Source organism: Perna viridis, chromosome 8 (genome assembly GCF_037379345.1).
Source record: "Perna viridis isolate PV_CMFRI_1.1 ecotype Kerala chromosome 8, ASM3737934v1, whole genome shotgun sequence".
Lineage (NCBI taxonomy): Eukaryota > Metazoa > Mollusca > Bivalvia > Mytilida > Mytilidae > Perna > Perna viridis.
In genome coordinates, this window is record NC_142452.1 from 119,772 (window position 1) to 138,294 (window position 18,523).

At 33.1% G+C, this 18,523-nt stretch overlaps 1 long non-coding RNA gene across 1 annotated transcript; it reads left to right on the forward strand.

Annotated features, from left to right (window-relative positions):
- The first annotated feature begins 13,872 nt into the window (after positions 1 to 13,872).
- LOC148608705 (uncharacterized) lies at positions 13,873 to 17,163 on the forward strand. The gene is made up of 2 exons (XR_015914508.1): positions 13,873 to 14,234; positions 15,316 to 17,163. It is a non-coding gene; the product is annotated as an uncharacterized LOC148608705 (long non-coding RNA).
- Positions 17,164 to 18,523: the final 1,360 nt, after the last annotated feature.

The window sequence follows — 18,523 nt, forward strand, 5'->3', positions numbered from 1 at the left end:
TTCGAGGAGTAACCTCTCATCAGCAGCATTTAAACCTAAACAATTAGAAGGTAGAAAAACAAAAGTATTATTACAGAAGTACCCTAATCCAAAACTGTTCGAACAATGCAGCTAAATCCAACACAGAGGACATCAACCAAGTACAATACGAGAAAAGAAGTCCGAGATTTTTAAATATACATACATACATACATACATACACACATACTTACCCACAAAAACATACTGACATAAACACACAACTATACATTCATACATAGCTGCATACACACATATACACATACATATATATTCATACATACATACATACTTACACACATACAAGCACATACATACATCCTAAAACAGACATACATACACAAATTCATACATACATACATGCATACACAAATACATACATACATACATACATACATACATACATACATACATATACATGCATATATACATACATACATACATACATACATACATACATACATACATACATACATACATACATGCATACACACATATATACATCCATATCTATATTCATACATACTTACATAAAAACATTCATACATACATACATACATACATACTTATCTACATACACATATATACATACAAAAACAGACAAACACATATATACATTCATACATACATACATGCATACACAAATACATACATACATATATATATATATATATATATATACATACATACATACATACATACATACTTACATACGGAAATACATTCATACAAAAAATATACTGACATATACACACATATCCATTCATTCATACATACATGTACATACATACAAAAACATACATATATACATTCATATATACATAAATACATACATACATACATAAATACATACATATATACACACATACATACATACAAAAAGCATAAAGATATCTATACACACATATACATTTATATATACATACATACATACATGCATACACACATACATACATATATACATACATAAATACATACATACATACTTAAATACATACATACATACACACATACACACAAAAACATTCAGACATATATACATTCATACATACTTGCATACACACATATATACATACATATATACATACATATATACATACAGACATACATACGCACATACATACATACATACATACATGCATGTATACATACATTCATACATACATACATACTTAAATACAAACATACATACATACACACATACACACAAATATAGACATATATACACACATATATACATTCATACATACATACATACATACATAAACATACATGCATACATATATACATACATACATACATACAAACATGCAAAAAGCATACAGATGTGTATACACACATATATACATTCATACATACATAAATACATACATACATAGATACATACATACATACATACATTCATACATACATACATACAAAAACATAGACATATCAACACACATATATACATACATACATACAAACATACAAACATACATACATACATACATGCATACATACAGAGATACATGCAAAAAACTTACATTCATATAAACGCACATACATGCATTCATACATACAAACATAATTACCTACATACATACATACATACATACATACATACATACATACATACATACATACATACATACATACATACATACATACATACATACAGTAACCTCTCGTCAGCAGCATTTAACCCAAAACAATTGGAAGGTAGAAAACCAACAGTACCTGACTCCAAAAGTGTTCGAAAAATGAAGAGTAGCCATTTACCGCCAAATAATTTTCAGTCTTTAGGAGGGTGTTTATTTTGTCCATTTTATTCAGAAACGTCTAGAAAACATGCAAATTTAGGACCCTTAAAATTTGTAAAAACATCACCGCTGAGTGTTACCAAACCACCGCTTACGTAGCCAATTACCAATTTCGAAGTAGCCAGCGGTAGGACCAAGTAGCCATTACCACCTTCGAAGTAGCCAACGGTAATTAGCAGTAGCCAACACACCGCAGAAAAGTAGCCAAAATGTAGCCACCTGTAGCCAAAATGTACCCAGCGGTGAAAAAACGGTAGCCATGGTAGCCATTTTACCGCAAAAATGTAGCCTCTACATCTATGAAAAAATATCACAAAATTTTGGTGACATTTCTGCGGTGAAATGGCAACTTTGTGCTAACCCTAACCCTAACCCTAACCTAACCCTAACCCTAACTACCATGATTTCAGATATGCACAAATCAACATAGTCGTAGCGTATTCAATAACGATCAATGGCTATCATATCTTAACCGTTTTTCGCTTTGCACTGCCTCTATCCATGACTTTACAATAATATGCCTTGAATTGTCAAACTTAACGGTCGTATTTAAGGAATAGTTCAGTCTTATGCAACAAAACAGTACTTAATAAATGAGTACTGTTTTAGTGACAAAACAATCTAAATTGGAGTCAACATGCCATGTTCAGTATGTATTGCACTCGATGTATTTGCAATTTTGAAGTACATGAAATCTGGACGTCAGAGTTCATACAGTTTCCTGACTAGACGAATGAACTCAAATCCAAATTAACGGTAAATTACGTACTCTACTTCTAAAAGCCACACATGCATTTTTTACAAAAGATAAACCTATTCATTCTTTGATAGCTTCATGAAATTCAATTACGCGTAAAAAACGCAAAGTGTAAAAGATAAGCAACATGAGGAATATGGAACGCTGATGGAGATTAATTCTGTAATAAAACATACGTATTACAACGTCGTGTTGCATCGATTGTCTCATTTGAATCGCGTTTAATCTTTATAGTGACACCATTGTGATTTAAAACAAAATGATGCCGCGACAGATTTCTATATTCATTTTAATGAATTTCATAAATACTGACATACATAAATGCATGTATTAAGACATAAATCTTATTGCTTTGAAATAATGCATTTCAGGAAGGGACGGACTTCAGTGGCTATTTTTACCATGCTATCCATACTTGGTTACTATTTCAAAGCCAGGTATCTAAATCAAGAAGTTTTAAATAAGTCGTTTGATGTAAATTTTACAGAGCAAAGGCCTTCTTTAGACAGAAATGCTTTCGATTCATTCGATGATTGGCTGAAGAAATGGGGAAAATCGATGTTAAATCTATCAAAAGCATATGGGAAGGGGCACTATGAGGGAGACTTATTTCAACAAAACGGAACTCACTTCATAAAAATTCCACAAATAAGAAAGTACTTTTATCTTGTACAAGACAATAAAGCGTCAATTTCTCGAATCTGTGAGACTGGATTTCATGAAGGACATTCTGCTTTAATGTGGGCGATTCTTTTCAATGGAGTTATTGATATCATTTCCTTCGACCTTTGTCATAACAAACATTGTGAAATAGGCATTGGATTTATTAAAAGGACCTTCCCTAGTGTCAAACTTAGTGTTATTCGTGGGGACTCGAGAACTACTGTTGTAGAATTTAGTCGCACAAAGCCTGATATAAAATGTAACTTGATATCGATCGACGGTGGTCATGTAGGTGATGTTCCAAAAAAAGATATGGAAAACATGAAGTATTTAGCGGCAAGAAAACATTTTGTTGTCGTTGATGATGCGAATTCTGATTCAAAGCTTTCTTGGCTCAAAACTCCAGGAAAAGCGTGGGAAGATTCTGTAAAAGAACAACTAATTTGTCCATTAAGTGAGTGTCAAGATGTATGTTATCCGCTGATAAAAGAAATGCCAATGAAATTTTGTATAGGGAAATATTGTTTAATCGAATAAAAGAAACTTTAAGATATTAATTCATAATGATTAGAGGACGCCGTTAAACTACTCTACAATAGTTTATATACTTTCTAAAATTTGTATTTGCTGAAGTTAATCAGTTAGACATGTAAAAGAAGATGTATTATTGTTGGTTTAGGGTTTTATTGGTCTACAAAGTTGTCAATATTTAACTTACAGCTCTTTAATTGCATAGCCTTCTCAGTTATCACTTTCTACTACCCCAATACCCCTTTCAGTTCCAACTGAACATCTTATAACTATATTAGTCCATACAATGTTTTGATGTTTTTGAGGTCATCCGATTTTACCAAATTTGTGTGAATTTCTTAACCCTCTATGACAAGTAAATCTCATAGTAAATGATTTTTGCTTGGAAGTAAAAATATCGAAAGCAAAACTTTGTCACATGAGAAAGAACAAATTTTATTACCTAGGAAATACATTAACTGATTATGAATGAATTAGGAATGAAATAAGAAAATCAGGGATTGTGATCAATTAATGGGTCGTGATGCACCAATGAATCGTTACCCATAATTGGATAACATTAAAAATATTACAGTTTCTAGTGTAATTTGTCAAATTGCTGTAATTTTGAATTCCGCTAATATACTTTTATTAAACTATTACATGTATTGGCAAAAGTAAACCGAAATGTGAGATATATCAAATACGTCAAGATCGAACAGTATGTTTTAACACAGGCTGATCATACAAGCTCAAGAGGAACCAATCAACTGTGTAATGTATACTTCATAAGCTTTATATACATAGCCACAAGGAAACGGGATTTTTACTATCGTCAAAAAATAATCACCTCGTCATAACGTTTCGAATTCAAACGTTCTGTATTATCTAAATACAAATCAAACAGTGGAAAAAATGACATTTAAGTTAAAGCGGTCATTTCCTTAGTCAGTTTCTGGGCTGACATTTTCTTATCATTATTAATAAACTCATCAATATATGCCAAATGGTCAACATTCAACAACTTTTGTCTGGATGCCTCATGTGGGTCATTTATGGTCCCATTTACGTTGTTACTACCGTTCAATTTTCATAGCTACGAAAGATACCACAACTAAATCTGAATTTTCTGATATGGTACTGATGCCTACAAAAGTCTTCCCTTTTAATACAATAATTTTTACAACCCTTTGCATAAGATAAGTTGATAGTCTGTTCAATTTAATCGGAGGCATGCTGTTGCACAACAACACTTAGATGAGCTGTCCTGTACTACCATACATCAAGTACTAAGTTGCAGCCCTAGATTAATCCTACGGGGAGAAATGACCCGGCCACCGAAAGCTATATTTTTATAAATCCTTGATTGTGCAGGCGGTGTTGCCATTGATGTCACAGCGGTTTACGACTTCGAGTCCGGCTGGGACATCTATGGCAACACCGCCTGCACTGAGTCCAGCGCCCTAGACCACTCGGCCAGCTAGGCTATATAAAATATAGCTTTCGCTGGCCGGGTCAGTCCTCATCGTAGGATTAATCTAGGGCTGTAACTTAGTATACAATGTATGGTAGTACTGGACAGTTCATCTAGGTGTTATTATGTAGGATAGAGGATCAAATTAATGATGCATGTCACAACAAATCAATATTATACAACGTCTCAGAATGCATGTGACATGCATCATTAATTTGATCCTCTATCCTACATATTAACATCTAAATGAACTGTCCCGTACCACCTTACATCGTGTACTAAGTTACAGCCCTAGATTAATCCTACGAGGGGGAATGACCCGGCCAGCGAAAGCTTAAGAATGTAATCCGGGGACAAAGACTATACATGAAAAACAGACATACACAACAAAGAACATAAAGTAACTAAAATTATACATACAAAGGAACAAAAGCAAATGAGCAACTCGGACTCCACTAAAAACTGGGAGCATGGACCAGGTGCACTTGTAGGGTAAGCGTCCTCTGTTTTTCTAGAAACAATCGTCGAGTTGCTCATAAAAGTCAATCCGGGGTAGACAAACGAGGAAAGGAAAACTATGACCCGTTGAATAATTTAGTTTTCATGGTACAGATGGATACACCATAACGATCCACGAGTTCATGATGACGACCATAAAACTTCTGTAGTGATGACTTCAATCTTGTAGCAACATAACCCTAACCCTAACCCTAACCCTGGAGGCCTATTTGTTAGAGTTATAGCGTGATACAAAAAGTCTGCGTAGTTTCGGCAAGCTCTGGCATAACGTATGAGTTTTGATATGAACAGTCCATACGCAGGTGCTGAAGGGATGTTGCCACAGATGAAAGGAAAGTTGACAATTCTGAATGAAAAGTCATCACGTTTGTCGTAAAGTTTGGTCAATAGTTTTCCTTTACCACCGATTTCTAAGTGTAGGTCAAGATATGAGGCTGACTTCACAGTGTCTGTAGTATTTTTTTATCCTAAGTTCTTTGGGGTAGATACGATGTATCAATTGCCCGAAATTAGGATTGTTTAAAGAAAATACGTCATCTATATAGCGGAAACTGAGATCAAAGGACCTAGCCAAACGATATTCTTTCTTACAGATCAGATCAGCTATAAAGTCAGCCTCATAAGAGTGAAGAAATAGGTCAGCAAGTAAAGGAGCCATCGGAACGCCAACCGTTTTTTTTTTAAACACCACACTGGACAAATATGTTATCGATTTTAAATTCCAGCATTTTGTAAACATCTTCCTCTGTATATTTGAAAGATGATTTGGAATTATGTTTTAAAAAGTATGAGGTATCTCTACCAAGAACTATATATTTGTATCTAGATGTACAATCTTTTTTGAAAAACAACGATGTATAATGTTTTTAAGTCGGAATTTTAACTGAGTATGGGGAATAGAAGTATACAGTGTTGAAAAATCATAGGTTTTAATGCTATTACATTCAGATTATAGTCTTGAATTGATAGTCTCCAAAAGATTTTTCGAATTTTTCAGGATCCAAATTGAATTAATACCACTACGGGAGTAACAAGTGTTGTGGTAGGACTGCAGACCCTGTTTGACATTTGTGAGTATAGAAGTTTAAAGTTTTGAAAGAGGTTTGGTGGTACATTTTGCAGATCTAGCTATGAAACGTTGTTTGTATGGATTCTTGTGGAGTTTAGGAATCCAGTACATAGACGGTAAATCACAATCATCGTCCTTGGTAGAGAGACCAAAAGAGAATAGTACAGATTTATGGTTTTCCACAATCTCTTCTTTGGAGAGTGAGGTAGCAGTATAGGTCTTATCACTGCTAGTATCCTCTGCGTCTACATCTGATAAAAAACATTGGATGTAAAATGTTTTGCAGACAAAAGCAATGTTGTTTTGGGCTTTGTCTGCTGGTACGACAACATACTTTTCATGTATAGTAGACAATGTTTTTGCTACATCTGGGTCTTTGAAACCTGATGTAGCTTTGGCACTCATTGACCTACTTAAAACTTTCATTCGTTTCAAAATTAAAGATCTTACGGCTTTCAACCATTCTGACAGAAAATCAATGTCTTCTTGTTCTCGTTTATCCATTTTCTTGCATAGTCCTCCACGGCATCCATAAGAACTTTAAAGTTATAATTCCAATTTATGGAGCGTGGTTCAGGGTACTTGGGTCCTTTAGAAAGGATATTACGCAGAGATTCATTTTCGGTGATGGTTAAATCACCCGTGACGACTTGACCAGAAGGACCATATTTGAATGGAGAGCTTTTACAAGAACAGTCAGATGGTGTAGCCTTGAAGTCCTCAATCTCGAGGTTCTGCAATAGCCTTTTATAATTGAAAATTTTGAATGCAATAGGTGAAGTATAGGAATATGAAATAATTGGTATGGATTTGTCTTTGAAATATGGGGGAATTTTAATGGTAACGTTTTTGTGATGGAGGATGTTAGCCATATTAATTGCAAACAGTAATGGAAGAAATGATCGTTTTTCTTCATCTTGACTTTTCACACAAACTGGTTTATTCTGTGGAAACCAGTGTAGTAGAGTGAGTAGGATAGTTTGGTTCTAATGTGATGAAGTCCAAGAGGTTTTTGTATGAAAGGAAGAAGTTTGTTTGCTTGTTTGTTGGGGTTTAACGTCCGAGCAGCAATATTTCAGCTATATTCAGACAATGAACATGAAATGGATGATAAAATGAACATGAAATGAAAAAAAGAGGATAGGTCCCAAGGACAATAGGGTCGACAAATCTTGACTGCCACTGGAAAAAGGGAGTATCGGTAAGGTAGGGCAATTTAGCCTCCTGTGGCGGAGCGCAAAGGTTCCTACTCCTATCGAATACCACAGCAGGGTTCTTTAACGTGCGAGGAACGTGGCATCTTTCCCAACACGGTGCACCACTATGGTTTGCGGTCAGGTTTTCCGTATTATAGCCTGACAACTCCAGCATGTAACACACCAGGGGTACCCCATTCCACCACCTGGGGCACACATCCCAGTTGCTCTGTAGGCAGAGCGCCTAGCCCCCGGCTAGGTTTCTGAGCACTATTTAGTCGCCTTATACGACAAGCTTAGCGCTGCTGCAGGCCTATTCTTTTGACACCCGGACCTGCACGGGGCTGAAAGGAAGAAGACCATCTATGGAGACATCATGTAACTTAGGTGAAGTATAGTGGCGATGGCCATGACTCCTTTCTCGTCTTGGATTTTTGTCAAATAAATTCATTAGATTTATGCTATTGTTATATTGGCTTGAAATGTTACATATACTTTTGATGTTGTCATTGCATCCGTAAGGTATTGCAGTACCTAGTCTGCGTATCCAGTACTCCTCTCTTTCCATACAATAGTTTTTACTTAGAACGGGACTGTTCGTAGGATGGTATTTTTTTTTCTAAAATACAAACTTTAATAGAGAGGATTGAATGATCTTGTTGATTAAAGTGTTGATAAACTGTCGGGAATTCGGTGGTGTTAATTCCCGAACGATGACCGCACATTCTTTTGTTTAATCTTTCTTGCGTTTCTCCGATATATACTAAACCACATAAGTTGCATTCTAATCCATAAATTAAGTTTGTTGACTTGCAACTTAAGTCATCGGGACTTCTTGTTTGTAAGGGAACTGGAGAAGTAAGAGTCGGTTATTAGAATGTTGCATGTTTGCAATTTTGATATATTACAATTTGGTTCGTCATCGTTGTAGTCAAATATATTATTTAAGTGATGGAACATGGTTTGATAATTTTGAAATAGTCAGAATTCTTGTACTGGAATAGATGGTCTGCAGACTGAACGTGTGATTGAGTACTTCTAGATGCATTGGTCGGAGCACTTTCCATACCAGATGTGAATGTGCTAAGATTTCTATCTGTATAATGACTGTCATTAATTGATAATCATACATGTGTATCATAATGTATTTCATGTAACAAACATTTCTATGTAAAACAGAGATGGTAGAACCTAATTATAAAATTCATTACTTAAGAAATTTGAATACCAACAGATTATTTGGCAGTCTGTGGGAAATTTGACATCTTGAAATTCAAATCCTTTACTCAAACCTTTAGTATGATTTTAGTTACTTTATGTTCTTTGTTATGCAAGTCTGTTTTTTTCTTCTTTGGTGGGGGAGGGGTTATTATTATGCGTATTTATACATACATGAAAAAGTTGTTATTTGATTGCACAATGTTTAAATTTCCAAATTAATACCACCGGAAAGAAAAGTGTCATGAATCATCAGTATCCTGAAGCTGCTCCCTTTTCCCCAATAACAGCAGGTACTACTTTAAATCATGGTCAGTGTATTAAGGGGTCAAACGCTCAAAAATTATTTTATCCCATCAATAAGTTCTTTTTGTGTTCTTGGTTACTTTTTCCTCCCTTTAAAATGATTTAATACACACATTCTCAATTGGATTAAGGTCTGGACTTCCAAAAAGGATGGGCCAGTGGTTATTTTGCATTAACAATTTTGTTGAGCGACTGCCATGCTTTGTGCCGTTATCATAAAAGAAATAAACAAAATACATAACTTAGCAAGTTTAAATCACAAAAAAAAAATCTTAATTTAAAACACATATAAATACATGTATATATAAAAAGTAATACCTTGAATTAGGACAGTGCATTTAGTTTACATTTTAAACAATGAACTGCAACTGTACTCTCTGTGATGTGCCAAAATTGAAATACATATTTCTCAAATTTCCTTGTATTGGTCGGCTGACTAATTCAAATTTGGAATCTATGTCTATCAATTGGTCATCATTAATATAGACAGATATTAACAACTCTTTCAAATTTTGCAATCACGTTGGTATAAATGCTATTACACTAATACATGTACAGTCAAATGTGTCTTGAGAGACCTCAGTACTTAGTCACGTGAACAAATGGTAATATGGGTTAGTTTTATGTTCAATGCTTTTACTTCTTTTCAAATAAAGCAATACCAACTCCCCCCTTTTCCCATTATCAACACTAGTTTGTAGGCCTTCCAAATTTCATACATGTAATTTGTATATTGGTAAATGTTGAATTATACATTAGCAGTGTTTCCTTCATTTACGACTCTAAAAAATAATACCTGCATGAAACGATGTTCATTAGGATATGTTGTGTACAGGAAAGGCAGAAGAGGGTCATTTAAAATACCATGATAACTATCCATTGTAGTAATATGATTTTGTGGCAACTGTCCGAAAAAAACCTGCTCACATAAGTACAGATGGCCAGAATTCCAAGAAGACTTGTGAGTCTACGTTGGCGCAGGCATAAGAAAAATGAAAAAAAAAGATCAATTTTGTACCATATGCTAGATTGTTTGTGAAAAGAAACTTTAGTTTTTAAATTTATTTGACATATCATTAGTCAACAAGAACTATCTGAAAAATTCTAAAATAGTAATGTTGTTGTACAACATGAAGTTTCTAACAAAAATGTTGATTGGTAGCATTCTATTACTATGTTTAGAATTTCAGTCCAGAAGGGGACAAAACACCTGCCGGGGTAAAAATAATTCGATGTACGTAAACATTGTAAACATTATTATTTTTGAACAAAAAAGTTATTTTGACATACAACAAAAGTGTCTAGATAAAATTTACCCATTACTTACAGCTATACCCCTATTTTAGCACATTTTTTGTCGGGTTTGTTCCACATTTCCTTCCTTTTTAAGTTCTCTAATGAGAAATTGATACTTATTGAATATGTGTACCATTTAAAAGATAAATTAAATATTTTCTGAGAGAAATATGGTCTATTAGTGAATAATCTATCTCCAGAGTGATTGCTACTCTCTAAAACTGGAAATGAATCATTACTATTATAGTGTTTATTTTCTTCAATAACAGCAGTATATGTAGCTTATGTAAGAGTAATCAAGGGAACCAAGGTTATAGCGGTAATTAAAAGAATGTAATCCAGGGACAAAGACCTGACATGGAAACAGACATATTCAACAAAGAACATACAGTAACTAAAATCATACATACAAAGTAACAAAAGCAAATGAGTAACTCGGACTCCACTAATAAGACAGTAATCAGGGGAACCTAGTTTCTAGCGGGAAAATGATGTAATTCAGTAGAAAACAGACACAAATAAGAAATTTGTAAAACTACATAAACCAAAACAGCTTTCAAATAACGACGTATTTGAAAGAGTAATCAAGGGAAACAAAATTCTAGCGGAAATCATCAGACTTCAATCTTGTAGCAACAAATACCTAATTTAATTGTATGAAGTCTTCGTAGTTACGGTAAGCTCTGGCAATGTTTGGGTAGTGATATGAAAACTTTACAGTGCCTGTTTGAAATAAACTTCCCATTTTATTGGAATTGGTCAATCGAAAAAAAATGTTTAACCTTAATTTTTCCGTAATCAACGTACCTATCATAAATCTAGGATTGTCACAGCAATTGAAAGAGAAAATGTTTTGTTTATTTGTAGAATCTTCCGGTTCATACGATTTCGAAACATACGTCATTTTTTAAAATTTAGACTGACATAATTTTGTCACAGACACTTGCGTGATTTTAATATTACTATATTGAACAATAAAAACAAGACCATTTTTAAGCTGAAAACGTTGATCCCCTTTCAATTGTCTGACATATACGATAAGTGTGGCAACCACGAACCGGATTCTAATATTACCATCTTTGACAGCCACACATATGATGATCATTGTGTCAATTTTTACATTTCAAACAATTATTTTGGACCATTAAGGAAATTTCAAGTGTTTACACTTTTTCAAATATCTCATTTTGAAGACCTTGTATTGATATATGAGTGTCTCAACAACCAACCGGATACTACTTTTATCATTTTTTATATTTAGAGAAAAAATTTGAAGTTAAATCTTTTTGCACTCATACCATTTGCAGAAACATGTCATTTTTTAAAAAATTGAATGAAATAAATGTGGCACAGCCCTACATACGATGCTCAATTTTTACATCCTTAACAATTATTATAGACCATTAAGGAAGTTTCAGCAGGGGTTCACATTTATTCAATTTACAAAAACATCTCATTTTTAAGATGCTTTACTGAAAATATATGTATCACAGCCATCAACATAATACTTCTATTGACAATTTTAATGTTTTATACAATAGTTTTTGACTGTTAGGTATATAAAAAGTGTTTACATACATACACTTTGCAAAAATATGTCATTTTGAAGATTTTTGATATTCATATAGCAATTTGTTTTTATATCTAAACAACAATAATGAACCATTATTGAAATTTGAACTGTTCGCACTCATACAATTTGCAAAAAATATGTCAGTTTTGGGAAAATGAACTGAAATAAATGTATCAAAGTCACATATATGATGCTTTTTTAACAATTGTTTACATCTTAAATAATAATATTAGACCATTAAGGAAATATCTAGTGTTTGCAATCATTTAATTTGCAAAAAAATCTTACTTTTAAGAACTTGGTGTGAAATATAAGTATCACAGCCATCAACATAATACTTATATAGACAATTTTAACATTTTGCACAATAGTTTTAGACTGACAGGTATATAAAAAAGTGTTTGTACACATACATCTAGCAAAAATATGTCATTTGTAAGATTTGGGATTGAAATATGAGTGTCGCCATCACCAACCGGATACATATATTGCCATTTTTATATTTTAAACAATAATATCTGACCATTATTGAATATAAATCTTTTCGCACTCATGCAATTTCCAAATAATGAACTGAAATAAATGTTTCACAGCCACACATATGATTCTTATTTTGACATTTTTTTTAAAATTCTTCATAATTGTTTTAGACCGTTTAGGAAATTTCAAGTGTACCCACTCATTAAATTTGCAAAAAATAACATTTTAAAGAATTTGGTCTGAAATATATGTATCACAGTCATCATTATAATACTTATTTTAACATTTTATAAAATAGTTTTAGACTGATAGGCATATAAAAAATGTTTGTACACATACATCCAGCAAAAATATGTCATTTTAAAGATTTTTGATTGAAATATGAGTGTTGCAACAACCAAGCTGGCTCATATATTGCCATTTTTTAAATTTTTTAATACTATTGAACCAATATTGAAATTAAAACTGTTCGCACTCAAACAATTTGCAGAAATATGTCAGTTTTGAGGAATTTGACTAACAAAAATGTGTTGCAGCCACATATATGATGCTTATTTTGACAATTTTTACATTTTAAAAAATAATTTAAGACCATTATGGAAGTTTCTAGTGTTTGCACCCATTTAATTTACAAAAACATCTCATTTTTTTAGGAATTTGGTCTGAAATATATGCATCACAGCCATCAACATTATACTTATATTGACAATTTTAACATTCCATACAATAGTTTTAGACTGTTAGGTATATACAAAAAAGATTGCATACATAGACTTTGTAAAACTTTCATTTTGAAAATTTTGAATTGAAAAATGAGTGTCGCCACCCCTAACCAGGTTACTAATATTGCCTTTTTTATACATTTTAAACAATAATATTGCACCATTATTGAAATCAAAACTGTTCACACTCATACAAATTGCAGAAAGATGTCATTTTTGAGAAAATTACCGAAATAAATGGGGAATTGGGTATGGGGCAATGGGGGATGAGGCAATGCAATCATGAATGCATTTTTGAATGCAAATATAGTTGATGCTGCAAAAATAGTTCCATTTAATTTTATCAAATGTAACTTGAAAAATGATAAACACTTGTATTGACCTTAGTACGATCTGCCTCATTTTGTTTCAAGCATATGCGAAAGCAAGTATCATTATACTTATTTTTCAAAATTTTGTGGATCGCCGATTTTTGGATTTTTCTTTTATTTTGTAATTCAACAACAGTTTTTTAACAATGTTTAGAATAGCATAAACTTGTAAAAAGTAGCTCTGACAGGGTAGGTTGTATGTCTTTCCTTCAAATCCCTCTTTGAAGTTCCTCATTCAAGTTTTTGCTACTATGTAAAATGTATGTATGATTTTAGTTACATTATGTTCTTTGTTGTGTATGTCTGTTTCCTATGTCTGGTCTTTGTCCCTGGATTACATTTTTTTAATAACCGTTATAACCTTGGTTTCCTTGATTATTCCTTTTTCCTTCAAGGCAATTATTTTGTCAAAGCAATGTATGAAGATTTTGTAATATATATGTTTAATTCTGGTTCTGTGCATATACATGTTTGTTAACCCTGCTTTTTGCCTTACATTCATGAGTCAATTTATTCATTTATTCCTGTTTTTTTTTTTTTTTTTTTTTGTTTTGTTACAAAACAAAATATTAAAAAAAAACAAAACAAAATTCATGAATATTATACTGTATACGAAAAATACTATCAAAATGTACGTGCAAGGGCTTACAAACACAAAGGATTAACAAGTTAACTCACTACATTTTTTGTTTTAAAGTATGACAATGCATACATTGTAAGTGTAAGTTTTTTTTATAAAGTGACGAATGTTTGTCATAATGCTAAATTTCTGTGAATGAGTAAATTGTAAAGAAAACAATAGTCACTGTAAATATGTATCAAAACATTATAAATATTGTGCCAACAATCATTCTAATCTTGAAATAAGCACTTTAAATATATAACTTATACCCGTATGATCGCATGTTTGCTTCAAGCATATCATCATGGTTAATTTTACTTGTTTTTGTATTATATACTTTTAAAGGATTATCAAAACGAGTTGATAAACACATCAAACGCAGCTACAGGTATGATGAACTCCAAATCTGTACAATATTGTTTTCGACTTTATTTCTTTACCTAAATTTTAAATTGCTTTCTGCGTGGGCCAATTCAATAAAGTGTATCTTTTAAACAATACCTGTAACAAGAGAAGCCATTTAATACACAACTTGTTTTTACCATTCAGTACATCCATGCTTACATCTGTCATTTTTACGATAAGTCATTATAGAAATAGTAACGCAGTAGTTCATTTGTTTAAAAAAAATAAATTGAAACAGTATTAATATACCATCTTGCCACTGTGTTAGTTATTGCATAAAAGCCATGGAAATAATTTTTCATTGCACTTTTTAGAAAGAAGACAGAGTCCTGTGTATACAATTAATTCGATTTATTGATGTAGATATGGTTCTTAAAAATCTATATTCAACACCAATAATTTATCTCCCGGTACTCTTTTCAGTTCTATGTTTATATTGGGTACATCAATGCCAAATTAATTGTTCTAGAAATGCAGTTAGCTTGAGATGTCTGCAAGATCACAGTTTAGACACGAAATGGGACAAACGTCCATTAGTGGTGATGGGAATATTAAGCAGTGGTGAATTTCGTGAAAGGAGGGATTCTCAAAGAAAAACATGGATAAAAACGATGCAAAAAATGGGAAAGAGTTTGCCGTTCCGCATCGTGTATAACTTTTTTCTAGATACAAACACGACCGAAAGTGAAGAAGAGAACCGATTTCATAAAGATATGTTGTATTTAAATGTACCAGAGCATGGAACTCGTAACAAGTATGGTAAAAAAGTGTACATCATATTGAAATACATATATGAAACCTATCCTGAAGCTGAACTTGGAATACGAATAGATGATGATGTATTTCTTTGCGTACCTCAAGTTTTTGAAAGGTTGAAAAAAGTGATGTCTGAAAATTTGTATTACGGTTGGAAATGGCACAACACTGGACCAATAGACGAAATGTTTGTTGTGCTTGGGAAAAATGTTATCAAATGGATAGCTCAGCAGGCTTTATGTCGCAAATGCAATCGCAAAACATTAAAGGGCACAGATTTAGGATCAACCTCACTCCAAAACTGGTTAAAAAGATTTAAAGATATTGATTTGAAAACAGAGAACGTCAAAATTAACCATATTAATATTCCACCCGATAGTAAAGATTGGATGAAATATGCTACCCCTAATTATTGCCAAGACCATATAGTATTTCACAAGGTTAAAATCACCACATTCATGAAGACCATGCACAAAAACAACGAAATATTAAAAGAAAACAGGTTAAGAGATGTATCTGTGTCTGGAAAGTTTTTTTTCTGGAGAAAAAGTGAGAGTTTCTTCCGTTTACACAGACTTTGTTAATAATACATTAGCCCGTCAAATCGATACATTACACGGATGTTCATACTGGGCTGTCGTAACAACAATATTCAACCCATCAGAAGCGATCAAATATGTCTCAAGTTTGGAAGATTGGTGTCTTGTTATTGTGGCTGATATCAAAACACCTTCAGAAAAACATTTTTTTTCAAATTTAGGATCAGAAAAAAAACTTAATACTAAGTATCTTTCTGTGGAAGAACAGTTCCATTTGTATCCTATGTTAGCAGAATATATTGCATTCAATTCATTTGCAAGAAAAAACATCGGTTATATGTATGCAATTCATAATAAAGCAAAATTGATATGGGACTTTGATGATGACAATATTGGTATCATTAGCAAACAAGGATATCAAAGGATAAAAGATTATTTTAGCGCGTGTGAGATAAACGTACATCTGTACCGATAAACCCATATCCCTATTTCAGTGTAACAAAAACCCGTGTTTGGCCAAGAGGATTTCCTTTAGATTTACTGAAAAATCCCAATATCCTTCCTAAGGCATGTGTGCAAATTGCTAAGCCAAACCTAGCGATAATTCAACCACTATCTAACGGTGAGGCAGATGTTGACGCAATTTATCGTTTGACATTTAACCCATTTAACTTTACTGCTAAGCCTGATATTGACAAAATTTTTGTACTTCCTCAAAACACGTATGCTCCTTTCAATGCTCAAGCTACATTATGGTTTCCTAAAGCTTTTAAATACATGGCTTTGCCAATAAGTGTCACTGGAAGAGTAACTGATATATGGAGAAGCTATATTGCCGAATACTTTTTCAATAAAATTGAACTGAAAGTTGCTTTTTCCCCTCCCTACGTATTTCACAATAGAACTGTTCATAACATCATGGGGGATTTTCATGCAGAAACTCCTCTCTACGAACAGAGTGGTAAAGTGGTAGAGTTGTTATCATCCAATGATTATAACGATATAGTGAGTCTGTACGATGATTTGTACCAAAGACTCTATATAGATGAAGATGATTTAGAGTTTATAAGAGCATGGGACAAAACCTTCAATTTTGTTTCAAAATAGAAATATGGATAAAATAAAAAGAAATGTAAAAAAATGTTAATTTACTGATAAATCATCGAATGAGTCTGGCAAACATTTAACCAAAGTGTATACAGTACCATTATATTTTATATCATATGACAATAGATATCGTTGCAAAATAAAGAAACGTGAACAATCATCCTTGTAGTAATGCATACAAGAACGTGTTTCAGAATATGTTACGTTCGATTTTTTTCTTTCAAGTATTGTCTGTCAACAATCCTAATTTCGGGTATTTGATACATCGCATCTATCCCAAAGAACTTGAGATAAAGGATACTACAGACACTGTGAAGTCAGCCTCGTATCTTGACCTACACTTAGAAATCGATGGTAAAGGAAAACTATTGACCAAACGTGATGACTTTTCATTCAGAATTGTCAACTTTCCTTTCATCTGTGGCAACATCCCTTCAGCGCCTGCATATGGAGCGTTCATATCACAAATCATACGTTATGCCATAGCTTGCCGAAACTACGCAGACTTTTTGTATCGCGCTAAAACTCTAACAATTAGGGTTCTGGAACAGGGTTTTTATGCTACAAGATTGAAGTCATTACTACAGAAGTTTTATGGTCGTCATCATGAACTCGTGGATCGTTATGGTGTATCCATCTCCTCCATGAAAACTGATTTATTCAACGGGTCATAGTTTTCCGTTCCTCGTTTGTCTACCCCGGACATTGCCTTTTTATGAGCAACTCGGCGGGTGTTTCTAGAAAAGCAGAGGACGCTTACCCTACCAGTGCACCTGGTCCATGCTCCCAGTTTTTAGTAGAATCCGAGTTGCTCATTTGCTTTTGTTATTTTTGTATGTATGATTTTAGTTACTTTATGTTCTTTGTTGTGTATGTCTGTTTTCCATGTATAGTCTTTGTCCCTGGATTACATTCTTTTAATTACCGCTGTAACTTTGGTTCCCTTGATTACTCTTTGATTACCGCTATAACCTTGGTTCCTTGATTACTCTTTGAACATGCCAACCCAGTATGGGATCTGTACCAACCACCTGGAAGAGTAATCAAGGGAACCAAGGCTATAGCGGTAATTAAAGGAATGTAATCCAGGGAAAAGAATAAGTGCAAAGGAGCACAGCGA